This window comes from Oculina patagonica, chromosome 6 (assembly GCF_052425735.1).
Source record: "Oculina patagonica isolate OP01 chromosome 6, crgOcupat, whole genome shotgun sequence".
NCBI lineage: Eukaryota > Metazoa > Cnidaria > Anthozoa > Scleractinia > Oculinidae > Oculina > Oculina patagonica.
The window spans coordinates 29,869,520-29,886,527 of NC_135763.1; the positions used below are offsets into that span (position 1 = coordinate 29,869,520).

General features: G+C 38.4%; 1 pseudogene across 1 annotated transcript in view; it reads left to right on the top strand.

The window, feature by feature from the left end:
• The window catches only part of LOC144658005 (uncharacterized), a 38,876-nt pseudogene extending 28,236 nt beyond the window's left edge, over positions 1 to 10,640 (top strand). The window contains exon 4 of the transcript XR_013571636.1: positions 7,737 to 10,640. The product of XR_013571636.1 is annotated as an uncharacterized LOC144658005 (transcript). The remainder of the gene's footprint in view (positions 1 to 7,736) is intronic.
• The last annotated feature ends 6,368 nt before the right edge of the window (positions 10,641 to 17,008 follow it).

The following is a 17,008-nucleotide window of genomic DNA, read 5'->3' on the forward strand; positions in this document are numbered from 1 at the left end:
TTGTAAATTATTTTTGGCGGTAAATTTCTCAAAAACAAGTGTCAGTTGATGGTAGATCTGGCAAATCACTAGTCTGGGAAGTGACTGAGCCCGCAGTTTTTGTATCAAAGTTGCTAAGCAACATGACGAATTTGCTTGCGCGTTGCGTCCTGGCTCCTGAGAGCATGAAATAATGAGGATACTCATTCAATGGTTGACCAAAGTTTTACCAAAACTGGCACTTGTTCCTCCAAATAGCAGTTAAGAAAAGGAAGTGTGTGATTCCTTTGTGCAGTCAACTGCAGCCTTGTAACGATTCTATCACAAACACAATCTGGAATTCCCTAGAGGTACATTATTAAATGTCAACTCAGCTCAGGATATGGATACGAAAACTTGCTAAAGCAAATGAGATTATTCTTAATTGTTTTCACTGGGACATAGATTGTCCGTTCTGAGCTATGACAGGCAAGCTGTATATTGGTCCAAACGACAGTTTCTCGGAAATGTGATTGATAAATTTATGGTTGAACCACTACTTGTACCTTCAAGTTGACTTTTGTGGAGCTGGTTAACTTTGGAATAAAGATCGAAAAGTGTCAGTAAAGCGAAGGATGAACTTCATTGCCCCATAGAACCCTGTATTTCCAATCATTGGCTTGGTAATTCGTGGTTGATGGACTATTTTTACTGAGGCATTAAAACACTTAGCATCACAAAATTAATATGTTAGGAAAAAAGAATGTGAAAGGAATTGAACATAGTGGTGTTTATTAAATACAATGCACAAACATTTATCTCGTTTCCAGACCTGAGCATTTGTCAGTGCAACATTGGACAAATTGGAGGCATACATTTATGTACTTTCTCCATGTTTACCTGACCATATTCAAAGAACGAGACATACATACCTGTACTTTTGTTAGCTGTTTACTTGTCCAATGTGTCAGCATGTCAAGCTTGTGCAACTCGTATTCCTAATTTTGAAAGAGCTTCAGTATATCAATGTCTACTGAACTCAGGACAGCAGGAAATTCTGCATGGATAGGAAAGATGCCTAAACCAAATGAGGTTATTTGTATTCATTGGGTCATTTATCTCATGAAGTTGGTAAGATTGCATAATTGGGTTGATTCTCATACAAATATGCAAATAGCATAACAGACCATAACACAATTGTTGTTGTAATGTTTTAACCTGTGTCACGTCTAAAGAACGAGTCATTCATGTATGTATGCACATTTCCAGTTGTTGAGTTAAATGACATAACTTTGCTCATTTTCGTCATTTTCATCAAATTCGTCAGCACTGCATGGGTTGAGTTAAATGACATAACTTTGCTGTCTTGACGAAATTTCGTCAAATTCGTCAATTTCGTCATTTTCGTCAAATTCGTCAGCACTGCATGGGTTGAGTTAAATGACATAACTTTGCTGTCTAGACGAATCTGACGAAATTTCATCAAATTCGTCATTTTCGTCAATTTCGTCATTTTCGTTAAATTCGTCAGCACTGCATGGGTTGAGTTAAATGACATAACTTTGCTGTCTTGACGAATCTGACGAAATTTCGTCAATTTCGTCATTTTCGTCAAATTCGTCAGCACTGCATGGGTTAAGTTAAATGACATAACTTTGCTGTCTTGACGAATCTGACGAAATTTCGTCAAATTCGTCATTTTCGTCAAATTCGTCAGCACTGCATGGGTTGAGTTAAATGACATAACTTTGCTGTCTAGACGAATCTGACGAAATTTCATCAAATTCGTCATTTTCGTCAATTTCGTCATTTTCGTTAAATTCGTCAGCACTGCATGGGTTGAGTTAAATGACATAACTTTGCTGTCTTGACGAATCTGACGAAATTTCGTCAATTTCGTCATTTTCGTCAAATTCGTCAGCACTGCATGGGTTGAGTTAAATGACATAACTTTGCTGTCTTGACGAATCTGAGGAAATTTCGTCAAATTCGTCATTTTCGTCAATTTCGTCATTTTTGTCAAATTTGTCAGCACTGCATGGGTTGAGTTAAATGACATAACTAAGCTGTCTTGACGAATTTGACGAAATTTCGTCAAATGGCGAATTTGGCGAAATTTCGCCAAATTCGTCATTTTCGTCGTTGCGTGCATTTCTGGACATAAGTGGTTTTTCCAATACTATAACCTATGCTGAATCACACGTGTATGATTTTACAGAAATCAGCTGGACAATCAATTAGAATCAAACGTTCATGCGTGGAATAAACGCCCGGGAATATATAAGACGTAAATATTAATTTGGTCATGCGAGGAGTCGAACGTTTCTTTGAAAAACAATGTGAAGAATCATGTGCGGAAATTAAAACTACGAATCCGATTTTTTTTGAAGCGGAAGAACTAAGCAGCCTTGGTTGAACAATCTCCTTTATATTAGAGTCGAATATTCTGTTTCATCTGTCGAATCAAAGGTTCGCTATGTCATATTTGAGAGAGCTCAACATGGACACCATGCCCATGTGAATACGCAAATTTCCTTGCTTATTGGGTAAAAATAAGAAAGTGTGCTGAGCTAATTTTGGAGGATTTCAACTTTTTGATGATGTATTTTTGAAAATTACATTGTAGGCAAATTTTCTTGGATTGGTTGCCTGTTATTGTTTATTTTTTAACAAAAAATTACTAAAATGTTTTTTGGACAAATTTGTAATAATCCCAATGCCAATGTCACGTGGCTTATTTTGGCTCCAACACGCATCACGCTGCTAATTTTGGGGACATCAAGTGTCACGCGAAAACCCATTGCCACCCTGTTATTGCTTTTGTAAATATTTAAGGTTATTCCTCAGTAAGTACATTGCGTTATCCCATACTGTGCATAATTTTACGCGTGATTGGCGTGCTGGCATGTCAACTATTCAGTACTTGTGATAATATAATCATGACAATTGTGACCTTGAGATCACTGCATGCGGCTTCAGTTACTTTTAGTGGTGCCACCCTATATAGGGAAAACAACTGTCTAAATGCACGTGCAAAATGGCGTAAACAAAAGTACTGTAGTACTACGCAAGTGATACAGTCATTAATTTTAAAAAATGCTTCCCTTAACCGGAGTGGAACTAAACGCAAGCAAAACCAGAGTGGAACTAACTGCAAGCAAACTAGAGTGTAACTAACCGCAAGTAAACTGGAGTGGAATAAAATCCGTCATTTGGCGCCTGCATTTAGACAGTTGTTCCCTATAGAGCGCAGCACCACTAAAAGTAACTAATTAAAAGCCACTGCATGCTAGGAAGAAGTTGAATCCATGTCGACTAAAACTCCATGCCTTAAAGGTCAAATGAACTGAAATTTCGTTTTCTATTATTTTTGGCTCATGTAAACATATTCCAAAGTTTCAAAGTAATTGGACATTGCATCGCAGAGATATTGCAAGTTAAAAAATGCTTTTTAGGCCTTCATTATTGGAAAACATGTTTGGAAATAAAAACTTGTGACTTCATAATTGGTCTAAGGTGCAGTCTGCAGAATCGGTCTGCAGTCGTCTTCAAAAATCACAAACTCATACCATTTCTTCCATTTTTGACTCCCACCTGGCCAAAAGCCTACTTTTAAGTAAGAAAAATTATTTCCAGCACTGCCCTATCTTGCACCAAATTGGAACTCATGCTGCTAAAGTGTCCGATAACAAAGTGTCCAGTAACAAGGTGTCCAATAACAAAAATCACGTGCTGCACTTGTGCATGCTTTTTATTTGGTTCCTTTATTGTGACTGAATACTTTTTAGGTAAGATAAGATAAGAACTTTAATAGTCAACTCCCCACAGGGCTTTTCAGTAACACTATTTACAATAAAAAATAAAACTACTTAACTCTAAAACCTTCAGTTTTGAATATGACTTTTCTGTCATAGTGAGGATAAATCTTCACAGGGGCGGATCCAGGATTTTTCCAAGGGGGGTGGCTGTTGACAAATATTTTTGTTTACTATCTTGTTTAAGCCCCTTTTTTAAGGGAGGGGGGGGGGGTATCAGGCTTTAAGGCAGGATTTTTAAAGTAGGAGGCCAAATTATTTTGTGCCAAATTATTATGGGCCACAGACTCCATGCCCCTAGGGGGGTTGGGGGGTATGTTCCCCCAGAAAGTTTTGAAAAAGTCTCTTAAACATCTTTCAATTAAGCTATTAAACCTCTGTTTTTCCTTGATAATTTGACAAAACTATCCTTTCCTCATCTTACCTTGTTTAACATTGAATTATTTTTGGGACAGAAACTCTAGTTCTTAAGAACAGTGATTAAAATTTGAAGTTGAAGTTACGAACTTACACGAACGAACAGATATGCGTTGTTTTGTTCACCCACGAGCGTGGAAATTTTTAGCCCTGGCAAAGTGGCCTGGAGACGACTTGGAGAGTCAATGCTTTGCTTGTGAAATCGCATCGTTCAATTTTGATTCATGCAAAGAAAACAGTAAGAAAACTGCATAAAAGGGTGCAAATGCTAAACATATTTACACTTTTTTTAGCTTGCCCAGTGTCATTGTCCTTATTTTCTATTTTTTTTTATGTTCATTTTCATTTTTCTTGTGGATCAAGGGGGGTGGCTAGCCACCCAATCCACCCTCCCCCTTCTGGATCCTCTGCTTCAGCAGGATTCGGTTTGTCTAAGTTTTCCTCAAATTTTGTTATACTTTTAATTGGTAACAGGAACCTGCAAACTTATGTCAAATAGCCCAACCACTTGTGCCCTGCACTTTGGAACTCTAATTGGATGGATGCACCTGAAAGGTGCTCCTTTTTCTGGTTGGATAGAGATAGCTTACATGTTGAAGTGAGAAAAGTGTAAGGGAAATGTCAAGATCTTCCAAAAAATCTCAAATAGAAATGAATAATCTTCATATGCATAGACAGGGCATTTGTGATTCATCGGACTGACAGTTCTTAGAGGCTCAGTACTTATTTAGTGAAAGGTCTGGAAAGGGAAGCAACTGCGGAATATGATATTTCCGGTAAATGAGTTTTACCGAGTTGGAGCTCTTGAGCATCTCAATTAATTATAACCCTTTCGCTGTGGGTCATTTTTCTACCCCTATGCATGCCAAAACTGGGTATTTTACAAATTTCTAAATACACATTATAATAAAACTTTTTGTTGTAAACAGGTCTTAGCTTCAGCAAATATAATTCAAATGTACATAAAAAAATAATAAAATAGTAATAAAAACTCATCATTCTTCTGAAGCATGTGAAACAACATGATCTGAGCTTTCAGACTCATACAAATAACCGGCACGCATACATCCATGCACATGCGATGACGCTTTACAATGATCCCAGAAATTGCATTTTTCTTATTCATTTTAATTTTTATTTGCCTTGACTACAAAACGAACCTCCAATACATTACAAACCTACAGTATGATAAGATAAATACATTAAATCATTATGAACTTCGTCATTTAGCAACAGAAAGGCCCAGGATTGATTTTCACACCTAGTCGATACTGAAGATTGTGTGACATTTCCGTATTGAAATGGTCTGAAATGTAATGAAGTCAACACCGCTTACTAGAATCACTTCCATGCATTTATGCAACTTATCAAACAAAACATTTTAGATCAGCTAAATCAGCAATAGGGTAGAAGTTCTTTCTTAATTCTGGCTTCTCGTACAAATAGGAATACGGATACCGTCACTGTTTTGTTTTTAATGGCTTGAGATAAATACCCGAATAAATATTATCAAAAGCAGTAAAATGAAGATGGCGAGTCGCGAAGGGAAAAAGAAAAGAAAATTAACTTATATTATCGACAACAATGCACGTCAAAGCAAACAAAGATTTCAGATAGCTCACCTTTGCAATCTAATTATAATCAAGATACTGCTGCCATCGGTCTCCCTTTTGGAAAGGTTTTAAAAGTTATGACACTAACCGGCCTTCACTCGTCAAATTCAACATCAGTCAAGTTAGTCTGCCATCACGTATGCCGACTTCGAATACACGTACAACGGTAGAAAAGTTCTTTAAGCGAGCTCACAATTATCCAGTACATCATTCTCCCCTGAACCCAAAACTCTGTTTAACTGTACATTAGAAATCAAACGCGTTTTGCCGATGGATGCTCTTAAAGTTGATTCAGTACTCATGACAATCAAAGATGGCGTACCGAAACTGAGTAAACAACAAAGTGCCTAGTTCCCAGTGCTACTCGGTTGGAGTAATCGTAACATTGCCCGTCCACGGGCCACAGCATATAGGCGTCACCGCCTAAAAATTAATAATCTTCATCATTTTTGTCCAAATTATTCACGCTAGAAATATCTTCCTCGATTCCAGAATTGTTCCACTCTGCCTAGAACCTTGTTAACAGTTTATCTACTCATTGCTTGCTAGTTTCCAACGAAAAAGGGGCGAAATTCACAATTCACACAAGAAACTCTTGTAGCAAATCCAAGATGGCAGATAATAATTACTTAATAATGACTTAAATTATTTGGGGATCTTTACGGTATGTGCTTGGCAGGATTGAGCAATAAGTTGTGGGTTTTGTGGTCATGTATCTGTCACGAAATGTATGAGTTTTTTCCAGTCCCTCATAAGATTATGTGTGAGGCGCTGTGGCCTTATGGTTAGCGTGCTCGAGTCGGAGTCAAACGGCCTGGGTTCGAGCCCTGGCCGGGGTGCTGCATTGTGTTCTTGGGCAAGACAGTGCCTCTCACAATGCCTCTCTCCACCCAGGTGTATAAAATGGGTACCGGCGAACTTACTGCTGGGGGGTAATCTCTGCGATGGACTAGCATCCTATGCAGGGGGGAGTAGCAATACTCTCAGTCGCTTAATGCTACGGAAACCAGGATAAGCTCCGGCTGTATGGGCCACTTGGCTCGGACACAGACTTAATTTTACTCATAAGATTCTCATATGTGGTTTGATTGTTTTCACAATGTACAAATTGTAATATTCATACAAATTCTAAAACTTAGGACATACTGAGTACATCTTTATATTATATAACACTGATCATGAGTAAAGGAGTAAAGCGTTTGAGTAATTTGATACAGGACGTACTGACAATGTCAAAATGTAGCAGTGAAAGGGTTAAATGTCAACTACTTGTCAAGATAATGTAGCTGCCATCTTGGATAGCAGTTGTGTATTGTGCAGTTCCAGTTAAATTATCTGTACCCCCCCCCCCCCTCCCACAGAAGGGATTTTTCCTAACATTCTCCCACAGAGATTCCAACCCTCCTGATTTGATCGGGAGTCTTCCATTTTATGCCTTGCCTCCAGCATTTTATCAGATTCTCCCGATGTATTATATGCTTACATAAGTGGCACAATTATTGCTGCCGGCAAGCCAAATGACAACACATGCAAATACTTGGCCAGCTAGTTGCCAGATCAGAGTGTTAGCCTATTTAATAAAAATACTCCTCAAAAGAAACCCCAAAGCACTGGTGCGTGTTTGGGGAATGGAATAGGGAAGGGTGGGGTAATTTTCTCCTTGCCTTGTCCACCTTCCAACAAATATTCATACCCACCCCACAGAGGGTAACTGCAAATTAATTATTCTGAGGGAGTGGGAGGGGATCTAAATGGCCAAAATGTATGATGCTCCACGGGAATTTCCAGAGGGGTGGAAGCTTTAAATTAACCTTCTGTTGGGGTTGAGGAAATATGGATATTTCTGGAACAACACACTGATATTACTTTTCTTCTTTTGTGTTTTCAGGTCTGAGAATAACATATTACCGGTGGGTTAAGTACATAAACCGTGATGGCTAAAGCTTGCACAAAGTATAGCAAGAGTTCCACTCAAACTGGCAATCAGGAAGAACATGCATCAAACAAAAGAACTCACATAGGAGAGAAGCCTTTTGAATGTAACCAGTGTGGCAAGTGTTTTAACCAGGCAGGAGATTTAAAGCGACATAAAAGAACGCACACAGGAGAGAAGCCTTTTGAATGTAACCAGTGTGGAAAGTGCTTTACTCGTGCAGAGGATTTAACGAGACACAAAGGAACTCACACCGGGGAGAAGCCTTTTGAATGTAACCAGTGTGGAAAGTGCTTTACTCGTGCAGAGGATTTAACGAGACACAAAGGAACTCACACCGGGGAGAAGCCTTTCAAATGTAACCAGTGTGGCAAGTGTTTTAGTCAGGCAGGAAATTTAAAGCTACATAAAGAAACTCACACAGGAGAGAAACCTTTTGAATGTGACCAGTGTGGCAAGTATTTTAATCGGGTGGGAAGTTTAAAGCGTCATAAAAGAACTCACACAGGAGAGAAGCCCTTTGAATGTAACCAGTGTGGCAAGTGTTTTAGTGACATATCATCCTTAAGGCAACATAGCTTTTCACACACAGGAGAGAGGCCTCATAAATGTAAGCAGTGCGGCAAATGTTTCAATCTGGCAGGACATTTAACGCGGCATAAAATGACACACACAGTAGAGAAGCCTTTTGAATGCTACCAGTGTGGCAAGTGTTTTAAACGTGCAGAATACTTAAAGAAGCATAAAATAACACACACAGGAGAGAAGCCTTTTGTTTGTAACCAGTGTGGCAAGTGTTTTAAACGTGCAGGAGATTTAAAGCAACATCAAATAACTCACAGAGGAGAAAGGCCTTTTGAATGTAGCCAGTGTGGCAAGTGTTTTAGTATTGCAGGAAATTTAAAGCAACATAAAAGAACTCACACTGGAGAGAAGCCTTTTGAATGTAATCATTGTGGCAAGTGTTTTACACGTGCAGAATACTTAAAAGAGCATAAGAGAACACACACAGGAGAGAAGCCTTTTAATTTAGCAGAAGACATCATTAGGAATAAAGAAATACAGGAAGGTGACAAGCGTGTTGAAGTTAATCAGCATGGCCAATTTTATAGTGGAAAAGAAGTCATGAAGGAAGATAAAGCGACATGCAGCACAGAAGTGTCTTGTAGTATTGAGACGCCTGTCATTGACTTCAGCATCGCTGAACTTTTAAGTGACCTGAAAGAAATCAAACAGGAAAAACCTTAATACTACTGTGTGTCATCTGACCAGTATTTTCACATAGTGACCAGCCATTATTTTTGTTAAAAATTTAAACAGTTAGCAAGTCAAAGCTCAAAACACCTTTTATGCAGAAACATGTTTGACAGGTTTTTAAGCGGTGTACATTGTAGCTCTGAGTGGGTTATTCCAAAAAAAAATCCAGACCCCTCTACCCAAACTGAATGGTAACAAGATTATCCTCGTTCAATCCCAGCTCCTTCTCGGATATCCCTACTAGTAGAACCCCTCTCCTCCATTTGCCAGGATTTCCATTACTGAAACTGTGAAAAAATGAGATAAGAATAGTATTTTTTGAAAGGATTAGTCAAAAGGAAAACAACAACAAAACATGTACATCCTCTATCCCAGATTTCCACACTCTAATTAATTTGTCAAGAGTATTACAAATGTGCAAAGCAAGTCAGCGAGACATGCAAGGCAGAAATCCCTACTCTAAATTAAGAAAGGCTAACCAGAGTGCTATTTATCGATATTTAGGCCAACTGGACTGACCATTAAGACTAACCGAACTGCTATTTAGGCTAACGGCAGTGCTACGTAGGCTAACCGTACCGCCATTTAGCCTATCCGAAGTGCTATTTAGGCTAACCAGAATGGAATGCACACCTCGCTGCCTCACACTTTGTGATTACAAGTCACTAGTAGTTTTAAATTCCCAGTTACCCCCAGGCACTCGGGACATTTTAGCTAAACTATCATCGAAGCATTAAATTACAATATTCTTTTCATTTCAATGCATAAGGAACTGTCAGTTGTACTTATAATCACCAATTTTTCTTCACATCACTGTTAGCTATAGTGAGGTGGGGGGTGCGGTAACCTAATGGTTAGCACGTGTGACTCCCTGTTGAATTACCCGGGTGCGAGCCCTGTTTGGGATGCTGCATTGTGTTCTTGGGCAAGACACTTTACTCTTGCTGTGCCTTTCTCCACCCAGGTGTATAAATGGGTACCGGCAAATTTACTGCTGGGGGGTAACCCTGTGATGGACTAGCATCCCATCCAGGGGCTTAAAGCTTGGCTGTATAGCCCACTTGGCTTGGACACAGACTTAGTGAGAATAATGTAGCTTCATTCTTGAGAATAATATGCCGATTGCTAAATAGGGATGCTAGGAGAAGCAAGCGATCACTGAAACAGCACAGTACACCATATTTCCAGATAATGATAAAATATATTTTCGTTTTTAGTGCAGAATGCACTTTTGTGATGGTTTGGTGGGCAGTCGTGTGATAAACCCCTAAACCCCTCAAGCGCTAAAGCACTATGGTGTAAACTTTTAATCAGCAATTAATTAATTAATATCAATTAATTAATTATTCCTTGTGGAGGGGGTGGGGAGCACCTGACCGTACCCCTAGGTAAAACCTGGAGCACATCTACGTTACTTTCATATGAAGATCTCAAACGTATATATTTGTTTCAGAAAACCCTTTGCTCTCCTTGTGGTACTACTCGACGTTCTAGGGCAACGTTCTTTACGCCAAACGCATGCGCAGTTTAGTCTACATTTTTTGCTGGAACTCTCATGAACATCGCTTGTATTGCGTGTTTGTGGTAGGATTCCTGCAGACTTCGTGGCGCCAAGTAAAAACCGCAAAATTAATTAAATTAGATTTTGAGACTTTCACAGCGCTTTCGTAATTACTACCGAAATCACTAAACTGTTAGCACCCCGGAAAAAACGATCGATCGCATTTGAATTTTGGGCTTGCTCACGTGACCATTTGGAGCGCCCGAATTGGTCACGTGACATTCTGTTTCTTTTCGCGGGCAGAACAACTTTGCTTTCGGAAGGCTCTCGGGTGAACTTTCCACAGTGGGAAATCAATTGGAAAGGATTTGAGGTCGCTACATTTTGAGCGGAGGCGGAGATGTTTCAAAAGAGTTCGACCCAGGAAGTTTTAGAGCAACAGGATAAAAGTACAAAGTGAGCGGTGCGGTGTTATCGTTTCAAACATATGGAAGACCTTTTGTCAAACGGAAAAAATCTCCCTCACTGCAGCTAGGGATCAACCGAAAAGGCTGGAGGACCCAGAACTAGATTACTTTAACTGCTGATGAAACGTAGACTTTCGATAACTTACAAGCAGCAGCCAACTAATCGAGCGAATGGAACAGGCTTTGTTGTTTCTCATTTGATCAACACTGTATTGCTAACCAGTATCGAATGTCCAATTTATACACTGGAGATGAAGCCAATTTTCTCCACAATGTTGAGTATCAGGTATATTTTAACTCAGTTTTATTCATCTGTTGTTGTTTTGGTAAAGGCTGATTGTAAATCGCTTAGCGTTCCTCAGTCACGAAATAACCCGTGAACGATTTAAGTCAAGAAACCGGCGGTATTAATCTGTTAGACCTGAAGCATATTACATTAGATTATATATAATCAAGAGAAAATAATAATTTAACGCAAACCATCTTTTAATTGGTAAACAACAAATATTTCAGTAAGTACAGTAATGTTGCAAATAAAGACAAAAATATTGAAAGTTGGTGGGTTGTAAAATTGCAGTTCTCATATTTCTGTAATTAGTAACTCGCTTTCAACACATCTCTATTTCTGTAAACACAAATCCCGAGTTTGGTTGAAATCGTGGTCTCAAATCTTTCAATGTCAAAACAGAAGTTATCGATTTATGTAAACACAAACGTGCAACTAACACAAACAGCATACACCTCAGTACAGCTTTCGAAATTAAGCTTAATGCAAACGGCTGAAAATCACAGTTTTCAAGAGTCTTTATAGTTACGTTGTCTGAGCAAAAATAACGTATCGTATTATCTGTTTGAATAATCTGAAAGAAAATTCGATCAAACCAAACATGCAACTTTTAACACACGAAAAACGGTTTAATACCACAGTCCTCGAGAATTTGTAGTTTGTCTCTTGTGGTCTGAACACTTCGCCCATGATGCCGTCTTCTATGAAGTTTAGGTAGCAGTTCTCATCGTCAAAGATAACGAAGACGAATTTGATCGCAGCTTAAATATCCTGAAATGTTTTGGTGATACCACTCGTACTTATGAATCCGTAAAAATTGAAGTCTTCTGCCGAAGAGTCGAAAAACTTTCCACACTTGTGCAAACCTGTTCCATAATATCCCTTCACTTCGTACTCAGCCAGGAGTGAAAGCAAAAACAAACCCGCGAAAATATCACGTGACCAATTCGGCCGCTCCAAATGGTCACGTGAGCAAGCCCAAAATTCAAATGCGATCGAGCGTTTTTTCCGGGGTGCTAACAGTTTAGTGATTTCGGTAGTACGTATGCAAAAACTTGCACCGGGATTTTCGGCGTGAACACCTGATAACCAGGAAACAAATATCCTAGCTGTACTGCGTTTTAAAAAACCTGTCGAAAAAGATGTTTTTTGATTAGATTTGTTTCTTTAGTTTTTGAGAATCGTCTTTCGTGCAGTCTAAACCGTAACTTAATTAAATTAAACAAATGTCATCGATGCCGCCGTAAAACAAACAAAAAACAAAAGTTTCATGTTATCGCATTTTCAAGGAAGACAAAAGTATTTTGTTACAAACGAACAAAAGTGTCGTGTTACGTTTGCAAAGATTAGCGTAAGGAACACCTGGGAAAGAGTACAAGTAGCCTGTGAACAGTTTTTCCGAAAGTAAAATAAAGCAAATAAACACGAACATATATAAAACATGATACTTTCAATTGTTCCATATTGCATTCTGCACTTACCAAATCATCGAGATTTTTTGTTTTGCAATTGTTAATGACACCTGCACCTTCGTTGTGAGTACTGTAGTAGCATGTCACAAGTATTTAATCAACCTTGTTCCCAGGGTCTCTCCCTCCCCACCCCAGGGTCTCTCTTGTTTCGTTGTTGGGGGGAAGGGAGAGAGAGACCCTGGGAACTAGGTTGTTACTAAATACCAAATGATGTCAATGGAGATTTTGGCTGTTTGAATAAAATCTGTTAAATTTTTGCAGTTGCTTTTGCTTTCTGTTTCTTAGTTTTTCTTATGTTTGTTTTGTATTTCATTTTACAATAACGGCTGTTATCATTTGATCTGTTCACATTAGGTAACTACCTTCATTGAACATGTGTAGGTTTAAAAAAAAAACCTCTTACACAACAGGGAGAAATTACAGTGGAAATTTCAGCGCGGCACGGTGCCTTTTTAGCCAAAGAACTGAAAGAGGGCCAAACATGAATAATAAACTGCTTGCAGTTTGTTGTTGTAAATTCGTTTGTCTATAAATCAGAAATTTGACAAATGAAATGATATAATCACGGGAACACTGTCATTTAGTCCGTTTTGTGTACTTGCTATACTGGCTTTTGCTTATCGCTTATAAAAGGATGCTTATTGCGAGGTCTACTAACTGAAACGTTTCTTTTTACTGTACCGCGTCGAGCCCACCCACCCACACTAAATGTTACACCCAGGATTGATTAGCCAGGAAATGAAAATTATGCTAAAAATAAGTCAATCAGTTGATTGATTTGCCTGATTATCAGCTGGCTGGCTTGTTTCGAGGTTCTTTGTTGTCTTGGTCGTTCTTTGTTTTACGCAGTTTTTACGTTACTTGTGAGTTTCACAGGTTTCACAGGCTTTTACGTATGCGATAAAAAAGCCGCCTCCTTTCAGTAAATATTTTTTTACACCATGGATACTTTGCCTATTATTATTATTGCCACCTAAAAACATTTTTCTTCAAAAACAGTTTGGATGCAGGGGACCACGCAACGAAGAAAAAACTGCTTGGCTTCTCTGCTGCCGGATCTCTTGTTCAACGAGGCGCGAAGCGCCGAGTTGGCTATAACGACTCATATCCAACAAGGGCGAATGGAATAATTGTTTTATTAAATTCTTCTCAAGTTCACTGAACTTGAAAATCGAATGGACATTTCATTTTGATGTAAACGAAGTGATAGTATGAGGAGGCGCGAAAATTTCTGGCGCGGTGTTCACTTCTTGAGTTGAATGAAACATACGAGGAAAGCGAGCAAGAGAGTTTTCTTCAGAAGATTTTCCTCAAACAATCCCCTCTAAAGTCGTCTAAATATCATGGAAATTGTGACAACAGTTAAGATTTACGAGAAGATCCGAAGCAAAACCTTTTCTGGAAACTACAAGTCTTGTGCAAGTCGAACGGGGCAAGTGTTTAATTTGTACTTCTTTACGGCTCCACGGCTGTCATCAAGACTGCTATATTATTTGAAGCGAAATTGAGCTCAAAGTGGAACAGGTTTACTAAAGTATCAAAGGACAAAACCAAGATTGAAAGGTAACAAACTTAACTGAAGTGCTGAGCCAAGTTTTATGACGTACACTGAATGAAACTGTGTCAGTTTGCCGTTCTTTCGTAAATTATTTGCTGCTTTTATACTTTATTCACTCGCTCTTGCTGTGCGTTCAGTTTAAAAGTATTATTAATTACACTTTTCGCATCTATCCTTTTGTTTTGCGTAGTTTAATTTACTATGGCATTTCTTTGGTTTTTGTAGGCACCGCTAATTATTTCTTGTTCATAAAGCTCGCCAAATTTGCTGTTCAAAACCATTTTGATGGAACTGTCGCTTCCCGCAGAAAAATTTTAGTTTGGCAACAGTAACGCAATCATTTTCCAAATAAGGTCAAACTAAGGTATACGAGCTGACAACCGGGATTGAGTGAACCAATCAGAATGCTAGAAATGCAATATCCGTGGCTGAAAATTTAATAAATAATAATAATAAAATTGAAAAAATCAAAAATAATGAAATTGTCAATGTTCATTTCTACGGTTGATACCATTAGGCGCAAGTGCTTGGCCTCTCTATATACCCAGAGAAGACACTTTAAAAGAACACCTTCATGAAATCAAGGAACCTAGCCGAGTGCCATTTATCCTCACTTATAACCCAGCCTTACCTAACATCAACAAAATCTTGCGAAAGAAACAGCCCATTCTCCATTCCACAGAACGCTTACACGAAATCTACAAAGAACCACCTGTTGTCGCTTACCGGCGATCACCTAACCTTCGTGACCAATTAGTTCGCGCGAAACTCAAGCAGCCAGTAAACTCCCCACCAACCTAGTCAACCTCGTGGCACCTTCCGCTGCAACTCGAAACACGGATGTCTCACCTGCCCCCACATTGAAAATGGCAGAAGAACATACACTTTCAACAACACGGGAGAAGTGCGAGAAATCAAGCATCGCATAACTTGTAAATCTTCAAACTTAACTTATATGATAGAATATAACAAATGTAAGAAACAATACATAGGGGAAACTAAACGTAGTATCCGTGAAAGATTCGCTGAACATAGACAAGCCACGAACTATCCCAGACACGCTAACGCTTCAGCAGCAGTACCTACGCATTTTAATCTACCTGATCACTCTATCCAAGACTTGACACTCATTCCTTTGGAACTCCAACCGACAAATAATGCATCTCGCAGAAAGGCTAGAGAGGCCTACCTGATACACAGAGGCCAAACACTTGCGCCTAATGGTATCAACCGTAGAAATGAACATTGACAATTTCATTATTTTTGATTTTTTCAATTTTATTATTATTATTATATATCTTGTGACCGTATATCTTTATATAGCCTGTATTAGTTAAACATTAACCCACACTGTATTATCCAAATTCAAATTTTAGAGCCGTTATTTTCCTTATATTATAGTACTGGCCCTGAAGAAGACTAGCTCTGCTAGTTGAAATATTGGCCAATAAATCTTGCCCTCCTGCCGTTGTACCAGCCTTGCAATCAATTTGGTTTTATTTTTCTTCAGTTGTCTCAATAAATTTTTCTGGGAAAAATGTGATACGTAAACATTGTATCTTGATTTTCAAGCAGTTTAAAGAGAGTATAGTTTGCGTTCCACCACGAGACATCGTATTTACTGCAAGGATTGCTAATTTAATCTACTCGTAAACAATGAATAACAACTGAAATTTCATTGTACAAATTGAAACAAACGGCACTTTGCATCTAATTAGCTATAACAGGGGGAAAAAGTCGTTCCATTTCCGTTTAACGGAAAACCCTATTAATGATAAATTACAATAATTATTAATTATACCATGTTGTTAATAAGAGGTGTAATTTTAGACTTTTACAAAAAGCGTAATTAATGTGGCCTTTTCATCAAATGATAACCTTTTATTATAAAATGAAAAACAAAATTCCAGGAAACAAAAAAGAAGCAGTACACAAAAATTTAACAGATTTTATTTTGACATCCTTTGGTATTAATTAATTTCCAAATGCCACTGACTACTCACAACAACAAAAACGAAACCATTATTGTATTATTTATTGTATGGAAATATGAGTGTTATTAAGGCTAACCAGGGTGCTATTTAGGCTAACTGGACTGCCATTTAGGCTAATGAAAGTACTATTTAGGTTAACTGGAATGCATGGAATGTACGCCTTTTGCTTCGCACTTTGTGGCGCCCCCTCCATCAACACCTACACGAGAAATTTCCAAACACCATGTCTGGGGAGTAAGGGATTTTTTTTGGATATAATTCAATAGCATTAATCCCAGGCCAGGGGAAGGGGGACTCCCATAAAAGAGTGACAAGAATAGTTTCCTTTTTCCTTGTAACCGTACATTTTTTTATCTTATAGGGTATAATTTTTATGACGAAAAAAAAACCTAAACATGACTGTAACTTTTACAGTGTTTTCTTGTTAATGTGAAGTTGGCTTTAGGTTTTGAATAATCAGCATTTCGTTGATGAGACTATCAAATTTGCTGCAGCATTTTTCTTCTCAGTCTTAAAGAAATGCCCAGGGATCCATATTCCCAGTCGTCCGGTCGTCCGAGACGACTAAAAAATCGTATGGACGACCAAACGATTGCATAAATTCGTCCGCTGGACGACTTAAGTTTGACTTAATGAAAAAAAAAACAATCATTAAGTTTTCTTATGAGTTACTTGCGTTCTGACCACTTGTCATCCATTCATAACTTTTCGAAAACAGAAAATAATTTGCAACTTTC